Raw genomic sequence first — 16,925 nt, 5'->3', positions numbered from 1 at the left:
GAAGACTCGAACTTGATCACCAACCACAAAATATGTGTTGTTCATCATCCTCCAATCGATCATCGCCTTTATCTGAGGAGAGAAGTAAGAGCGTGAGTGTTTAGAGAAACACTCAGCATGTAAAGGCCAACCGTATACAAGAATATCGAAATATGCATATAATGTAAGTTCAAAGGTGAAATGACGCAGAACATATCATAACATGAATCAAGAAATGAGATAAACAGAACTCGAAACAAGGCATCAAAACATATAAAAAAAAAAGGCAATATTATTCATCTATTTGTTCATAATATACTGATCAGTTCCTTGTTATTCCTCTAAAGGGACAAGACCATATATCGGATATTATAACCCACTGCATCAGGGACTTATCTTATCTTTTAATGTTTCAGAAAATTTCTTACCACTTTTAATTTAAAATCCTAACATTGCTTTTTTTTTCGAGATTTCATAACATAACAAAGAAATCATGTGGAAGGAAACATATCTGGATCAAAGAGCATGAATTGAGTAATGTACGATCGAATTTTCAAAACAAGAACATAATCATTTTAAAGCATATGTAAGCCCACATACTTGATTATTATCTTCAAAAAATGAGGGAAGAACAACTAAAAAGTTGAACACGAAAGCTGCTGGATTGCCTAGAACTTGGCTGTTTGCAAAGTTTCGAGATGGCATAAACTTGTCTTCAAAATGCCGTTGAAATATCGTAATTCCCGCATCACTTCTCGTTTGAAATATAACACACTTTGATGCTCGGAAATTACAGGGATTTGGTGTGCTTTGGTTGTGTTTCACCTCAACATTTGGCCACTATTTATAGGTGAAAATGATCAGGTGAATAGGCAATTGTTATCACTCAATAATGATTGTTAATGGACCTTAAATCAGCTGTTGCAACTCTTCCAAACCAGTTGCATGTGTCCCATTTAAATTTTCGAATTTGAAAGCTGCATGCTTGTATTTTTTATGTTGTAAGGTTGCTGAACAATGGGTCAAATGACCTTTAATAATCTTTTATTGTACTGTTACAACTTGACCAATTTAATTTAGAATAATGGTGATTAAATAGAGAGATCACATTATTCGAAATGCATGGAATATTGCAAGAGTGAATTGATTCGGATTTTCACAGCACGTTCAACTTTTCTTGTGGGCTAAGATTTTACTCATTTATTTCTTTTGGACGAACAAAAAATTAATATTATGGCGCCAACAAATGACTCGTAGGCTGTATATTTTATCTTTCAGCTGTTCGGGCTTTACCGATTCAATGAGACCTAACATGACATTTTTCAATCTGGATGATGATCTTGGAGATAGGTGTTTAAACTTTAGATAAAACCAAAAAAAATCATAAATTCAAATCGAATAAACCGAAAGCCTAATTTTTAAATTTGGATATAAATGTTAAAATCGAAGTTTATATAGTTCGATTTCGGATTTTATTTGTCAAAATTGAACTTACGAAAACGCCAAAGTTTAATTAAAATAATAATTTTATTTATATTTTTATTTAGATTTTATATTTTATGAGATGATATTTAATGAATTAAAAATTATAATCCTGATTTTAAATCGAATTTTTAAAATATAATTGCATTTACAAGTCTATCTAATAAATCTTTTTTATTAGGAATAGGATGTCTAATCTATTTTAAAACATTATTAAGAGGTTTATAGTTTATTCATAATCTAGGAACTGCTATTTCCTGCTCAGAATGTTTATTAACATAAAAAACAGTACAAGACCAAGGAGATCGAGAAGGTGTTATTAAACATTTGTCTAATAAAGAATTAATTTCATTCTTACATAATTCTAAATATTCAGAATTCATCTGACAAGGATGAGTCTTGGTATGAATATTTATTTCCTTAAAGTCATCCTCATATAGAAGAGAAATAATATGTTTTTTCCTATTCCAAAAAGTATTTGGAAGGTCATTACATATTTCTAATGAAAATTTAATATAAATAAATTTAATCTTTTCCTGTAATTTAGGATTTTTTAATTTATCATTTATAGTTAGAATTTTTACTTCTTCTTTTAAAGCATTAATTTGAAAAGTTTTTCTATCAATCTTTTCTCGTAATTCGTTTAAAATTATATGAACAAGTTTAATTATAAATTGAAAAAAATAGGGTTACCTTGATATGTTCCTATAATACATGTTTCATCAACATATGTTAAAGGATAAATTTGATAAATAAAAGATAGACCAAGTATAAGTTGGCTAGAAATATCTTTTGCTAATAAAAAACTAGTTAAAATACAGTTTTTATCCTTGCAAATATATGCTTTAGGTAATTTATAATTTATTTCTAAAGGTTCTCCTCTAGCATGAGAGAGAGAATGAGTAGTTTTATGAAAATATTTAGTAGGAATTAATCTTTCATGTATAACATTTAAATCAGCACCACTATCTATCATAGTTATAAAATTCTTCTTATAAGAATTATCAATTAATAAAGTAATATTAGTATACTACTTTTGAGATATAATCATGCTTAAAACAGATAAATGTTTTTGATTACGATCAGGAAATGAAATATCTTGAATATTATCAAAACTTTCAGAATTATTAATTAAATTGTTATTATTATTTTCAATAACTGAAATACGGTAATTTAAACTATTATTATTGTGTTGTAAAATTTTTACTTGTTATTTAAGATTATCAATTTCTTTAACTAGATCATGTATATAAACTGGATTTTGTTTTCTATATTTTTGTTGTAAAAGATTCTTTACATCTTTCATAGAATAAGCTTGTTCTTGTTTAACAAGAATGTTATTATTACTAGTTGAAGTAATATTTTCCATTTGATCTATAATTGTGGATTTCAATATTGGATCCTTAATCATTTTAAGGAATTATAAAATATTATTATTTGTTAAAACATTAATATTTAAATCATGAAATTGAGACATAAGTTTATAAAACTCATCATTTTTTTCATTATCATTATTTGCTATATGATTTAAACAAGATTTTTCTTGTATACAATTATCACATTCTTCTTGATTTGAAATATTTGATTCAATATCTAAACTTTCTTCTGATTCAAATGATTCTAACGAATTCTCAAACTCACTATCAGAATTATTATTTGAATCCATTATTATTTTAAATAATGTGTTTTTTAGATTTTCATCAATATCTAAATTATTAATTTTGTTTTTAGCCCAACATTGATTAGCATAATGTCATGGTTTTTTGCATTTTCTACAAATTATTAATTTATTTTTGTATTTTTCGGCTTTTCGTAAATCACGGCTTTCTCTTCTTTTTTTTGTTTTTATCTTTTTGTCTTTCAGAAAAATGTCTTTTCTTTCTATAAAGTTTTTCATCTTTATCTTTTATTTTCTTCTTACCTTTATTAGGTAGGTCAATACCAAATTGATCACAAAATTTATCTAATTGTTTTTTCTCAAGTAAATTACGTCTTTTAATTTGATTATTTAATTTTAATTCATTAGAGAGGGCTAAACCCTCTTGAATACAAATACTTATTAATTTTTTATAAGTATAATTTTCATATGGGATATATATATCATCTTTTGTTAATACTTTTCTAATTATTTCAGCAAATAGAAAAGGTAAGTCATCTATAAATTTAGCTTTCCAAAGACTATTATTACAATCAGATATCTCATAAATACGAGATAAAAAAGTAGAGTAGGTCTCATGTGAGACCGTCTCACGGATCTTAATCTGTGAGACGGGTCAACCCTACATATATTCACAATAAAAAATAATACTATTAGCATAAAAAGTAATACTTTTTCATAGATGACCCAAATAAGAGATCCGTCTCACAAATACGACCCGTGAGACCGTCTCACACAAGTTTTTGCCAAAAAAGTATCTTTATACCATCTAAAATCAGTAAGTGTTTTACATTTTAGATTACTTAATAAAATACGAATTTTTTCACTATTATCAGTGAATCTACCAGTAAAATGTTCAATCATTGTCATTATAAGAGAATAAACTGAATTCTCTATTTGAATTTGATTCTCAATTTTAATTGAGTTAAGAATCTCATCTTTATGAGATTGATTTAAATAATTATCCCACCAACATTTAAGTTGGTCAGTAAAACCTGCTATTATCATTTTAGCAATATTTTTATCATTATTGCCTGAAGTTTTACACACAGTGCTATACATAAACATTCTGTGAGAAGTATTATAAATTTGTTTATCACTAAAACCATCAATATTCTATTCATAAATACTTTTCCCATTATAACTATTAGAAAAGATATATTCTTGTTCTTAAAAAAGAACATCCATGGTAGTAGGTCTATCATAATAATATTTGGATTGAGTATATTTATCTGCCCATTTTATTTTATTAGTTTCTTCATCAGAATGAGTTATAAGGTTTTCAAACTATTTATTAAGAGTATTTAAATTTTTTTTCTAATAATTTTTCTATATCAGAAACAGAAAACTTAAATTTAAAATCTTTTATATCTGGAGGGGATTATATAGAATTTTTTTTATAAATATCTGATTTAATTTGATTAATAGCTGAAATAATTTTATCAATACGATCTTTAAGAGAAACAATTTCTTCTCCTATTATCGTAAGATATAAATTTGTATAATTCTGATTTTTAATTATTTGATTAATATGTTTAACAGTTATTTGTAACATATCATTTTCAAATAATTTTGAAAAAGCAGTAAAATTTAAAACTTTATTATTTTTATCTATAATAAAAGATTGTTGATGAGGGTAAATAGATTTTTGAATCTGTCACGAAGAAAGTTTATAATTTCTTTCAAGAATAGAAATATAATATATAATAAATGTTTTAAAAAACCAAAGAACAAAATGTATTAATCTATTTTGGTTTTCACAGTATTTATAAAATTTTGTAACAATATATTCAAATTCTTATTCAGAAAAACTTTTAAAATATCAATCTCTGAAACATTGATACATTATATTTTAATTATTAATTTAAATGTTTATCAAAATCGAATAAATCGGAAGAAAAATCGAATCATTTGTTAGAAAATCGAATCGAATTGAAAACGATTGGGATATTGAAACCCAACCAAGTCAGAAGGAAGCTAAACACAGAAATTAATCCCCGTACTCATTTTCTTTGCACCATCCAATCATAAATCTGTCCTTTTTTCATCCAAACCCTATCCATCAAATTTATCAAAAACTCCTAATTTTCAATCTCTAAATCTTCTTCATTTACCCTTGCTACTGCTGCTGCCACCAGCATCCCGCTCGACTTCTTTCTTGCCATTTGTAGCACCGCCTGAGCTCGTGGTTCATCGACTTTACCTCTTTTTGCTGATCACAACTGCCCACCTAGCCCCTCCAATTGTCGCCTCCGTTTGGGCACACCACTACGGCAGCACCATCTCACTTCTCACGCCATCATCTTCCTTAAGCACACGACCGCACTTTTCCAGGGAACATGTAGATTTCATTCTCTTTTACATTACGCATATATTCTTGATGAATGGCTTTCTACATCATCTGAATATCTCTTCTTTAATCTCTCTGCTGGAACTTTAATTTGCACTTATTGCCCACCCTTCTTTTTTTTTTTTAATAATGTGGAAAAACTCTAACCTTGTGGTTTGTCCAATCTCACCGTTGTTTCTTTTTTTTTTTTTCTGCAAGCCAATATATAAAGAATACCAAGTAATTATCTTTAGGGAAAACAAAACTAATACCTGGGTACCTGCTCCTTTCCTTGAATTCAAGACATATGTCGATGTGTTAGGAGTAAAGTTTGTTTGTTTGTTTGTTTTTTTTTTCAATTTCTTGAGCTGATTTTGCACTTGTCACTAATTGTTTTTGAATAGTTCAAATGCAACTTTACAATGATATCATTTCAACCAGTGAGCTATTTTCAATCATCCTTCATTTAATTTGCTTCTCTTTATCACTATTACATCCTAATTAATGTATGCACGTCACCCATTTTGATACGATGTATTATTATTTGAGCGGATATGAACCAACTTATGGCAATTTGCCTGATTTTTATGTTCTTTACAATTAAATTGATGGAATGGCCGATTCTGTAGACCTAAGAGCCAAGCAACTAGGTACAATTATTACATTCTTGTATTTATATTCCTTTGTGGACTCTTTTTCCTAATCCTTTCTCATCTATTCAGGAGTATGTCATCCATCATCAACCTAATGAAATTCCGGCCATTAGTTGGCTCATGTCTCCTTCCTGTTGTTCCGTTTGCAAGTTCAAAAGCCGCTGACCATGTATTTAAATTGAAGAAAGACAAAAAAATACAATGCATAGATATGAAAGGATAACTTTGCCCGACAAGATCATTTAGAGTTACAAAAAACCATGACACCAAACAAGAGCTCGCAAAGACCTGAACAAACATAGTATGATTGGCGATATGATGGCAGGAATTGAAGCGCTTGGATTGAGATCACTAGTTATTTTTTTTTATATAGCTGATGGCTTGTTGTACTACTATCGTGCTTTCTTGTGATCAATGATGTGTTTGAGATTGTGGCGGAGTAACAATTACAGGGGAAACTTTGCCGGATTTTCTTGAAAACTGCCGAATGACCTGTTTTTCAAGGAGTTCCATATATAACCAATTTCTCATTTTTCTTTACAATTTCCTAAACAGATGATGGAATTTTCATGGAATATTTTTTTATTCACACGTCTTTTACTCAAACCACATTTTAATCGACATGTCAATGCAGATTCTTACACCATCATCACATGCACTAATTATTTAAAGGGAAAGGACCACGTTCATAATCTTAATGATTTAAGGCCATAATTTATCCATTGAATCCTACTTCATAAAAAAGTGGCTCGATAGCCTACTTTTATAGAAAACTCAAGCTTTCCTTTCAAATCCTACTCATAGTCCTCGTCATTTTGAATTTTCCTCAAGCTTGTAAACGTAACGTCCAACTAAAAACTAATTTAATATATTCAAATTCCTTAGAATAATCCCTGCTCGCAACCATCCACATATGCATCTAACTTTAATATATCTCTCTAGCACCAAATAACACATTTAACTGAGACTTCCAAGACACCAAGCATTATTATTATTTTTTAAATCTCCAAGCAATACAACTAGCCATTATTTGGCCAATGCAACACTTATAAAATGACCCTTCATCTCACTTTTTTTCAAAATATATAATTACTAAGTTTTCCAATAGAAATGTTGTTAGAAAATTTGGTTCCAGAATGTATATTGTTTTGATCGCAATAATGATGTCCTCAAATAAATATTGCCCCTCTATATTGCTGCTGGTAAATGACAATTTCCTTCCAGGAAAATTCAAAACAAAGAATAAAATATATAGAAAACAATATCTATATATTTTCCCAAGACAGATTAGAGAAAAATGAAATGATATATTTGTTATTTTTTAATTTAGAGGACGAAGTTGTATTTATAAAATAGAATCACCTCCTTCGAAATGGTGTGACTTTTCGAACATACACCTTTATGAATATTGAATAAACAAGCACCTTTCATTTGAATTGTTTATGAATGGACACTAACCCCATTGGAAAATTTCCACGGAGTCATTCAAAAGGTGCAATGATTCATTCCATTACAGGCAAAATTCATTATTTTACTTACAGAATAATTAAATAATAATTCCGAATTAATTCTTATTTTAGTGCCCAAGTGCTAATTTTTGTCTTTGACTATTAAATATATTGTGGAGAATTTTCCCTCCACACTAGTCAACACTCAAATACAAATTATTTGATGTATTTCCACTTACAAGAACTTCACTCTCCTCTTTCTGTTTCAATGTGGGACTTGCATTCAATAGTTATCACTAACTATTTCCAACAATCCCTCACTTAGTTAGTGATATAAGCAATCAAACCTAAAATTTTATGCATTATAAGAGGTGTCTTTCGACTTAAACCTACTACTTGTATAAACACTTCAAAACCTTGTCGAAATGTATGGCGGTTTAATTAACTTAAACCACAATTTCTATATGACAAGATTGGAAATGTCATACACACAAAATATTAATTTCTCTAACATGTTCACCGTGAGCTTTAGCACCTTATTATGGCCATGTGCTACTCCTGGGTTCATGAATACTTACAAAAGTTTTATTCTTAAACTTTTGATAGAAGCGACAGCACTTCCTGTGTTCACATAGGCGAAGGACCTTTGAAATCTTGTTTGAGATTTCTTGTTCATAACCGAACTCAAACCTTCACTAAGAATAATTTATATTCATCCTCTTCTTTCATAAGTACTACATTGATCCTAGTACTTGCTACATGTCATTAATAATTTTTTGTTACCAATTAAACCTTTAGAAAGGTAGGGTTCCTATTATTAATGACAAATCAAAATAGTTTTAGACCCATTGAAGTTGTAGTGTTTTTTATTATATCTCTCGAGAGTCATTTTGTTAATGGGTCAGCTAGGTTCTTACTAGACCTAACATAGACAACTGTTATAATACCATCAGAAATTAGTTGTCTTATTTATTCATGTCTCAAAGCAATATGTCTAGACTTGCCATTATAATTCTTGTTAAATGCTTTTGACATAGTTGCTTGACTATCACAGTGCAAAGAAATCGCTGGCATTGGTTGTGGCCACAACTTTATATCTAGCAATAGATTTCTCAGCCATTCCGCTTCTTTGCCTGCTGCTAAAGCAATGAATTCATATTCCATTGTGGAATGAGTAATGCACGTCTGTTTCTTCGAAGCCCATGATATAGCTCCTCCACCCAAAGTGAAAATCCAACCAGACGTCGATCTATTGTCATTGACACTAGTTATCCAAGTAGCATCTATATAACCTTCTAGCACAGAGGGAAACTTATTATAGAACAAAGCCAATGACTTAGTGTTCTTTAGATATCCGAGAACTCTTCCAATTGCTCTCCAATGTTCAGTGCTAGGATTATGAGTGTATCTTGAAAGTTTGCAAACGGAAAAATCAATATCGGGTCTTGTGCAATGCATAGCATACATTAGACTACCTATGGCACTAGCATAATCCAATTGGCCAATGGATCTGCCCGAATTTTCTACCAATTTGTTGGAAACATCAAATGGGGTATTAGCTTCTTTTATTCCTAAGTGATTAAACTTAGACAGAACTTTATCTATATAATGAGACCGACACAAAGCAAAACCCCCACTATGTTTGGTCACCTTGATTCCTAAAATGGTATCAACTTCTCCTAAATCTTTCATTTTAAACTGAGAAGATAAGTAAGACTTATTTTCATTTACTCCTTGCATTCGTTCCTATAATTAACATGTCATCGACGTAGAGACATATAATCACACCGGAATTTTGGTAAACTTAGAATAAATACATTTGTCTACCCCATTATGATTAAATTCATGTGATAAAATCACACTGTCAAACTTTAGTCCATATAAGGATTTCACCAATTTACAGACTTTATTTTCAATCCCAGGAAGTATGAAACCTTCTGGTTGTTCCATGTAGATTTCCTCATCAAGTTCACCATTTAAAAATGTTGTTTTCATGTCCATTTGATGAACATGTAGATTATAAATTGATGTTAAAGCAAATAATGCTCTTATTTAAGCAATTCTCGCTACAGGAGCATATATGTCAAAATAATCAACACCTTCCTTCTGTCTAAATCCCTTAGCTGTAAGTCTCGCTTTAAAAGTATGTAGAGAACCATCAGTGTTATATTTCCTTCTAAACACCCATTTACAACCAATGGGTTTTGAGTTAGGAGGTAGATGAACCAACACCCATGTTCCATTTGCGAGAAGAGAATCCATTTAATCATTTATCGCTTCTTTCCAGAAACTAGAGTCTCTTGAAGCCATTGCTTCATCATATGTTTTTGGGTCATCTTCTAAATGTAAAACAATAGTTATTTTATTTAACAATTCACATCTGCTTTCTTCAACCAAAAAGGTCAATGCTTGTGAGGAAATAAAATCATGACCCGATTTCTTCTCTCTTCTTGCTCTTTGACTTCTCCTTGGTTCATTAGGAGGTTCTGCAGATTTTCGTTTCTTATTGGAAGAAGAATTAAAATCCATTGTAGTGTTTTGTGTTAGATATTTAGGAATTTCTTTGTTTGATTGTGTATTAACTCTTGGATCTTTAAGAAAGCTAGTTTCTAAAAATTCAACATCCCTAGACTCTATAATAGAATTAGAGTCTGAATCCAACAATCTATAAGCTTTTGAATTTTCAGCATATCCCACGAAAATACTTTTCAGAGCTCTAGGTCCCAACTTGGTCCTTTTAGGATCTGGAACTCTATAATAGGCTAGACTACCCCATACCCTCAAATAATTAAGATTTGGCTTCCTTATTTTCCATACTTCATATGGAGAAGTTTTAGTCTTCTTTGATGGAATTCGATTGTGTACATGACAAGCTGTTAACAATGCTTCTCCCCATAGATTTGTTGGTAGATTAGCATGCATAAGCATGGCATTTATCATATCTACCAATGTTCAATTTTTTCTTTCCGCAAACCATTTTGTTGAGGGGTGTAGGGTGCACTAGTTTGATGGATTAAACCATTTTCTTCACAAAAGGCAGTAAATTCAATTGGAAAATATTCACCACCTCGATCACTTCGCAGGATCTTAATTTTCTTTTCTAATTGATTCTAAACCATGACTTTGTAACTTTTAAACACATCAAATGCTTGATCTTTTGTTCTCAATAGATAAACATGTGTGAATCTGGAATGATCGTCTATAAAAGTTATGAAATATCTTTTTCCGCCTCTAGTCAAATGTCCATTTAATTTACATATGTCAGTATGTACTAATTCAAGCAACTCAGTTGTTCTCTCATTTTTAGGAAACGGTTTTCTAGTCATTTTCGCTTGTATGCAGATTTCACATTTTTTAGAATTTTCATTTTGACAAGAAATTAAACCATGCTTTGACATAAATTTAATTGACTTGAAATTAACATGAGATAATCTAGGATGCCATAAATTAAAAGGAGACTCAAGCATATAGGCAGAAATATCAATTTTATTAATACTTAGTTTGAACATTCCATCACATGAGTATCCTTGTCCTACAAACACACCATTCTTAGAAAGTATAAGTTTTTATGCTTTTATTACAGCCTTCAAGCCCTTCTTGCACAACAAACTTGCAGAAATCAGATTCTTCCTCACATCCGGAACATGTAGTACATTCATCATGATCGTTTTCTTTCCAGAGGTGAATTGCAATTCGATAGTTCCTATTCCAAGTACCATGGCAGTATCATGATTTCCCATCAAGACTTTGTCTTCTTTCTCAGCAAGTTCATAGTTTTTGAACAAACCTTTTTCATTGCAAACATGAATAGTTGCACCGGAATCATACCACCAATCAGCAGATTTCTCATTTGTTGCCATGTTGCATTCTATTATCATGCTTATCTTTAGATCAGCAACCATAGCAACAATATCAGGAGGACTTGCTCCAGTTCAACAAGATTTGCAGTCCTTTTTCCAGCAAATCCTTCCACCTTCAGTTTCTTGTAGAACCTGCACTCTTTCTTGAAATGGCCTTTCTTTCCACAAAAATAACATGTCTTGTTCTTCTTTTTGTTGGCAATATTTTCGCTTGAGGTTTCAACAAACTTTCTTTTCTTTCCAGAATAACCAACTTTCTTAATGCTAGACTCAACATTATTAACCTTAGAACCAGACTCTAAAGCAAATTTATTTTCACGAATTAGAGTTTCCTCTTCAATTCGAATATGCTTCATGAGTTGGTCTATAGTAAAATCTTCATAAGTGTGCAACAATTTCTTTATATAGATTCCAAGTGGTTGGCAATTTCGCAATTACAGCAGCCACTTGCAATTGTTCAGACACTTTTATTTTCAAATCTTTGAGTCTAGAGACTAAGACGAATAGTTCATCGACTTGATCCATGACAGACTTATTATCAACCATTTGAAATTCAAAAAACTTCATGCTTAGAAATCTATCAGTACCTTGTTTCTCTGATGTATATTTGTACTCCAGGGCACTCCAGATTTCATGTGGGGATTTGATTGAACGGAAGAAATCATATAATCTGTCTGATAAGGCATTCAGGATGTATCCTCTGCGGCGAACTTCATCCTCTTCTCGTTTTTTACGTGATGTTTTGATTGCATCTGTATCTTCATCAGATGGTGCAGGGATTTCGGGCAGGCTTTGACTCAACAAATATGCGACTCCCAATTCAGTGAGTAGGAAGAACAATTTGTCCTTCCAACGAGTGAAGTTAGTCCCATCAAATCAATCTAACTTCAATGCATCAAAAACAGATTTTGAACCACTGGTCTCCATTGCAGGGAAACAAAAAAAAAAAAGAAAATATTCTTTAAGATTGTTAGAAAATTTGGTTCCATAATGTATATTGTTTTGATCGCAATAATGTTATCCTTAAAGAAATATTGCCCCACTATATTGCTGCTGGTAAATGGCAATTTTCTTCCAGGAAAATTCAAAACAAAGAATAAAATATATAAACAACAATATCTATATATTTTTCCAAGACAGATTAGAGAAAAATGAAATGATATATTTGTTATTTTTTAATTTAGATGATGAAGTTGTATTTATAAAGTAGAATCACCTCCAAATGGTGTGACTTCTCGAATAGACACCTTTATGAATATTGAAAAGACAAGCACCTTTCATTTGAATTGTTTATGAATAGACACCAATCCCATTGGAAAATTTCCACCGAGTCATTCAAAAGGTGCAATGATTCATTCCATTACATGCACAATTCATTATTTTAATTACAGAATAATTAAAATAATAATTCCGAATTAATTCTTATTTTAGTGCCCAATTGCTAATATTTGTCTTTGACTATTAAATATATTGTGGAGAATTTTCCCTCCACACTAGTCAACACTCAAATACAAATTATTTGATGTATTTCCACTTACAAGAACTTTACTCTCCTCTTTCTGTTTTAATGTGGGACTTGCATTCAATAGTTATCACTAACTATTTCCAACAAATGTAAGTGGAAGTACCTTGCACTTCAAATTCGTTGGATAGGTTATGGGCAGAGAGATTCTCAATTCCTTCAAACACTCCTTTGAGAAACTGCAGATTCCCCTTCTTGTGTGTCATTGTACTCCCATGAAAAATAACATTTAAATTCTTCCAACAAGTTCAACGAGCTGTTTTTAAGTTCTCAAATAACTGAGGTACTAATATCAGTAACTTTTGAGTACTGTACTTATTCATAAAGTTCGATAGGCATTATTGTTGGCCCTAAAGGCACAATAGCTGTGGGACCAAGAATCTTCCCAGCATCTTTTCTTACTTCCATACAAATGTTTTTTTTGGTTGTTCGTCACTTCTTTTCCCACGAAACTTGATAATTGTAATTTGTGCACTTAAATTATCCAAGGAAGTGCATGAAATTTTGCAAATATCAAGCGGATTTACGTGTTTTGGTAGTTGTTTATGTCGTTTGAAGGAATCAAGAATGAGCGCATAATTTGCGACCAACGAGGAAGTGCGGGACAGAACAGATGCGCACCTGCGCGCAGCCACGTGGGGTGATCACTCTAGGGCAGCCGCGCGTTGCGCATATAGAAGAAAGAAGCAGCGCAGAAGACAGAAACAGTGCTAGGTGCACACATGCAGGAAAAGCCGCGCACTCGCGCGCGAGCAGACTTGTACATGCTTTTTCGTGGGCTCTAGGACTTGGATTGTAGCTATAAAATTTGAAACCCTAGCCATGAAGAGGAAGGAGCCACAGACGCAAGCAAAAAAAGATAGAGAGTGAGAAACAGGAAGAACGAAGAGTGAAGACGAAGAGCGCATCCACCAGGGACGAAGTCGCAAACTCTGATTCAATCTTCTATTCTTCTTACTATTTCTTAGGCGATTAGTTTGATGTTTAAAAACTTGAATTTGTTTTTATCATTTTTCTTTCATGAACTAATTTATTTAATCTAGAAGACGACGTAGCTTGGTCGAATTTATATTTATGAATTGTTGATTTATATATATGTGAATTTCGTCTTGGTTTATTTATATTTTCTGGGTTTATTGATTTCAATTACTTGTTCAATAATTGGAGTGTCATATTTATTTGAGATCTATTACTCGGGGAGAGGATGTTGAATAGGATCATAGGAAAATATATCGTTGGTGTTTGTCAATGATAATTTAATATAGTGAAAACCAAGTGAAATCGCACATCTAGATTCTTATTCTCATTGATTTTAAATAGTTTGTGTGCCTTAATGCATTTTAGTTTATAATTACTAATCAACACTCAATTAAATTTTCTAAATAATTCTAATTGTTGTAATTAATATGTTATTAAATTGCACTCTCTGTGGGAACGATATTTGTACTTAACCGAGTGGTAAAACTTGACACCGTACACTTGTGGTTAGCGTACACTTGTGGTTAGCAAAATATTGCAACAAAACTTCATAGGACCGAATCCACCATCATAATATCGTACTTCAATTACTCTAGTGCTAGATTGAAAGGATATGTGTCTGCCTTTACAATTTCCACATCATCTTTCCAAATCAATAACAATTGATGCACTGCAGATGGGATACTATGATTAGCATGTATCCAATATTTCCTTGAAAACCCGCGGAATAATTCATTATGAAGAACGTTGCCAAAGATGATTTGCTCCCCACCAATATGTTTGCTGGCAGGACGCCCTATGTTATAGTACACTTTCCTGTGAAAGCAACTACTAACACTTCAGTACGAATTAAATCTTTGAAGTGTTCTTATACGCCAAGTCATATTTTAAACCGGTAATCAATTTTTGAAAAAGATAAGGACTTTTTGAGAACTCGGCTATTATTTTCACAAACTTTCCTAAACAAAATATTTTAAATATTAACTAATGAGCTTAGTGGACCTATTATACTAGGCTAATGGACCTAAACTTGTACCATGTGTTTTAATTAAAATAAAAGCCCTAAAACCCTACCCACAAACCCCATAACCACACGCCCCTCATCCTAAAGAAATACTAGGACTCCTCGTCAGTCGTGACACACACACACCAGCACATCCAAGGGAAAACACGTGAGCTTTGGTGAAGAAAATTCAGCAAGGGCCTCCTCTCCGCCGACGTTCCTCACATCGCAAGTTGTTTTCGTGCGTAATAAACGCAAAGGCACGCCTTAATCCTCTTTTTCTCATCCTTCACACCATAATATATGTTTGATACATGCTTGCATGCAAAAATATGATCAACATGGTATATTTTCGTTTTATGACTATACATGCATAAAACTTGTGTTTTTGTGATCCAAAACTTATGTTAACATTGCACAAGGAGGTTGCCATGGTAGGGGCATCATAAAAGACGTTTTTCAGTGGGTTTAAGGGTCACAAGAGACATGGCTAAGGGCTGGACAAGTGCTAGGGAAGGTCTGAACGAAAACCTAGGTTTTAAGGGCATGCTAGGGCACGACCTTAGCTGCTGTTAGGGCGTGACCAGGAGACCTAAGGGGGCAGTGTGATGGCCCTAGGGTGGTTGCACGATGGTTGGTCCGATAACTAGGGTGATCGCGTGAGGTTGGGGCCGCGAGTGGCTTGGGGGGTTGCGGTTTCGGAGGCTGCGTGTGCAAGGGCAGTAAAGGTTGTTCCAAGAGGTTGCTAAGGGCTTGGTCGTGTCCTAGGATGGGTAACTAGGGGCTGGACATGGTGGCTAAGGGGCTGGAGTTGAGGCAAGCTAGGGATCGAACCAATTAGGGCTAGGGTTTTGTGCAGAAAATTTCAGAAGGTTCCTAGGCTGGTCTATGGGTCTTAATTAGCTTGTTTTGGGTTGTATATGGTATAGTTAGGTGTTATTAAGCTATGGTTCAAGTTTTGTTAAGTTTCGAGTCAATACGAGTCAAAACCGAGATGTACGTCTAAGTTTAAATATATAATTGGGAAATTAGTCGAGAAGCTTAAGTTTTCTTCTAAGAAATATTTATGGGTGTATTTTAAGGTGATATGTTAAGTTTGGATGGATTTGGGTCGTCGTTTTGAGGTCTAAAGATAAATTGAGAAAATTAGGGTTTCAGGGACAAAACGGTCATTTTACACATGAAAAACGTTAGATATCCTGACAATGCTCTGAATGCTGCAATAAATGTTAAAATGTTTATTTCAAATGTTTATGGAACTTTATGTTGAAACATTAATGCTAAAAGACATGTTGCATGCTTGGTTAAAAGAAAATCGATATATATATGCATGAATTTTTATAAGTGATGGAAATATGAAAAGTTGAAGTAGTTGAATTGATTGTGACTAATACGATGATATGATGATATGTTAGGCCAAGGCTCAGTTGACGGATGAAAGTGTCGCTGATGTCCCCGCCGCCCGGTACTGTGGTAATACATAGATGGATCCATCGACCTACAGCTAATACGAAAGTCACAATTGAGGATCTGAATTCAATAAAAAGGGAAATATATACGTATATCATGAAAAAAAGTATATGATAAAGGAAAATGTTTAAGTTTATGCATGTTCATGAAAAGCTATTTTATTAAAAGTATTTTCACTGTTGCTTGTGAATGCATATGTATTATTTGCTATCATGATTAAGGTTTGCTGAGTCAATAAACTCACTATGTGGGATCGATGCAGGTGAGCTTGATATTGATGGAAGACTTGATGGTTGAACTAGCTGGACTGAAGGTGCGTACAACCCGAGAACCGTCGCTAGTTTTCCGCAAAAAAATAATTTTATGATTTAAGCAACTTTAAGGATTTTATGATTTTGAGTGATTAGGATGTTTTATGCTTATTTTGAAAAATGTTAAATTTAGGTTTGGTTGATGATTTACTATTTCATGTTTTGAATACTTTCTTTTAGATTTTCAAATAATTAGTTAGTGAGCTTATTTTAAATGATGTCAAATATATATA

The 16,925-nt window shown here is 32.2% G+C and overlaps 1 long non-coding RNA gene across 1 annotated transcript; it reads left to right on the top strand.

The window, feature by feature from the left end:
* The first annotated feature begins 5,138 nt into the window (after positions 1-5,138).
* Positions 5,139-6,652, top strand: LOC140990694 (uncharacterized). The gene is made up of 2 exons (XR_012177683.1): positions 5,139-5,459; positions 6,170-6,652. It is a non-coding gene; the product is annotated as an uncharacterized lncRNA (long non-coding RNA).
* Positions 6,653-16,925: the final 10,273 nt, after the last annotated feature.

This window comes from Primulina huaijiensis, chromosome 12 (genome assembly GCF_012295235.1).
Source record: "Primulina huaijiensis isolate GDHJ02 chromosome 12, ASM1229523v2, whole genome shotgun sequence".
NCBI classification, from domain to species: Eukaryota; Viridiplantae; Streptophyta; class Magnoliopsida; order Lamiales; family Gesneriaceae; genus Primulina; species Primulina huaijiensis.
This window is presented reverse-complemented; position numbering and strand designations above follow the sequence as displayed.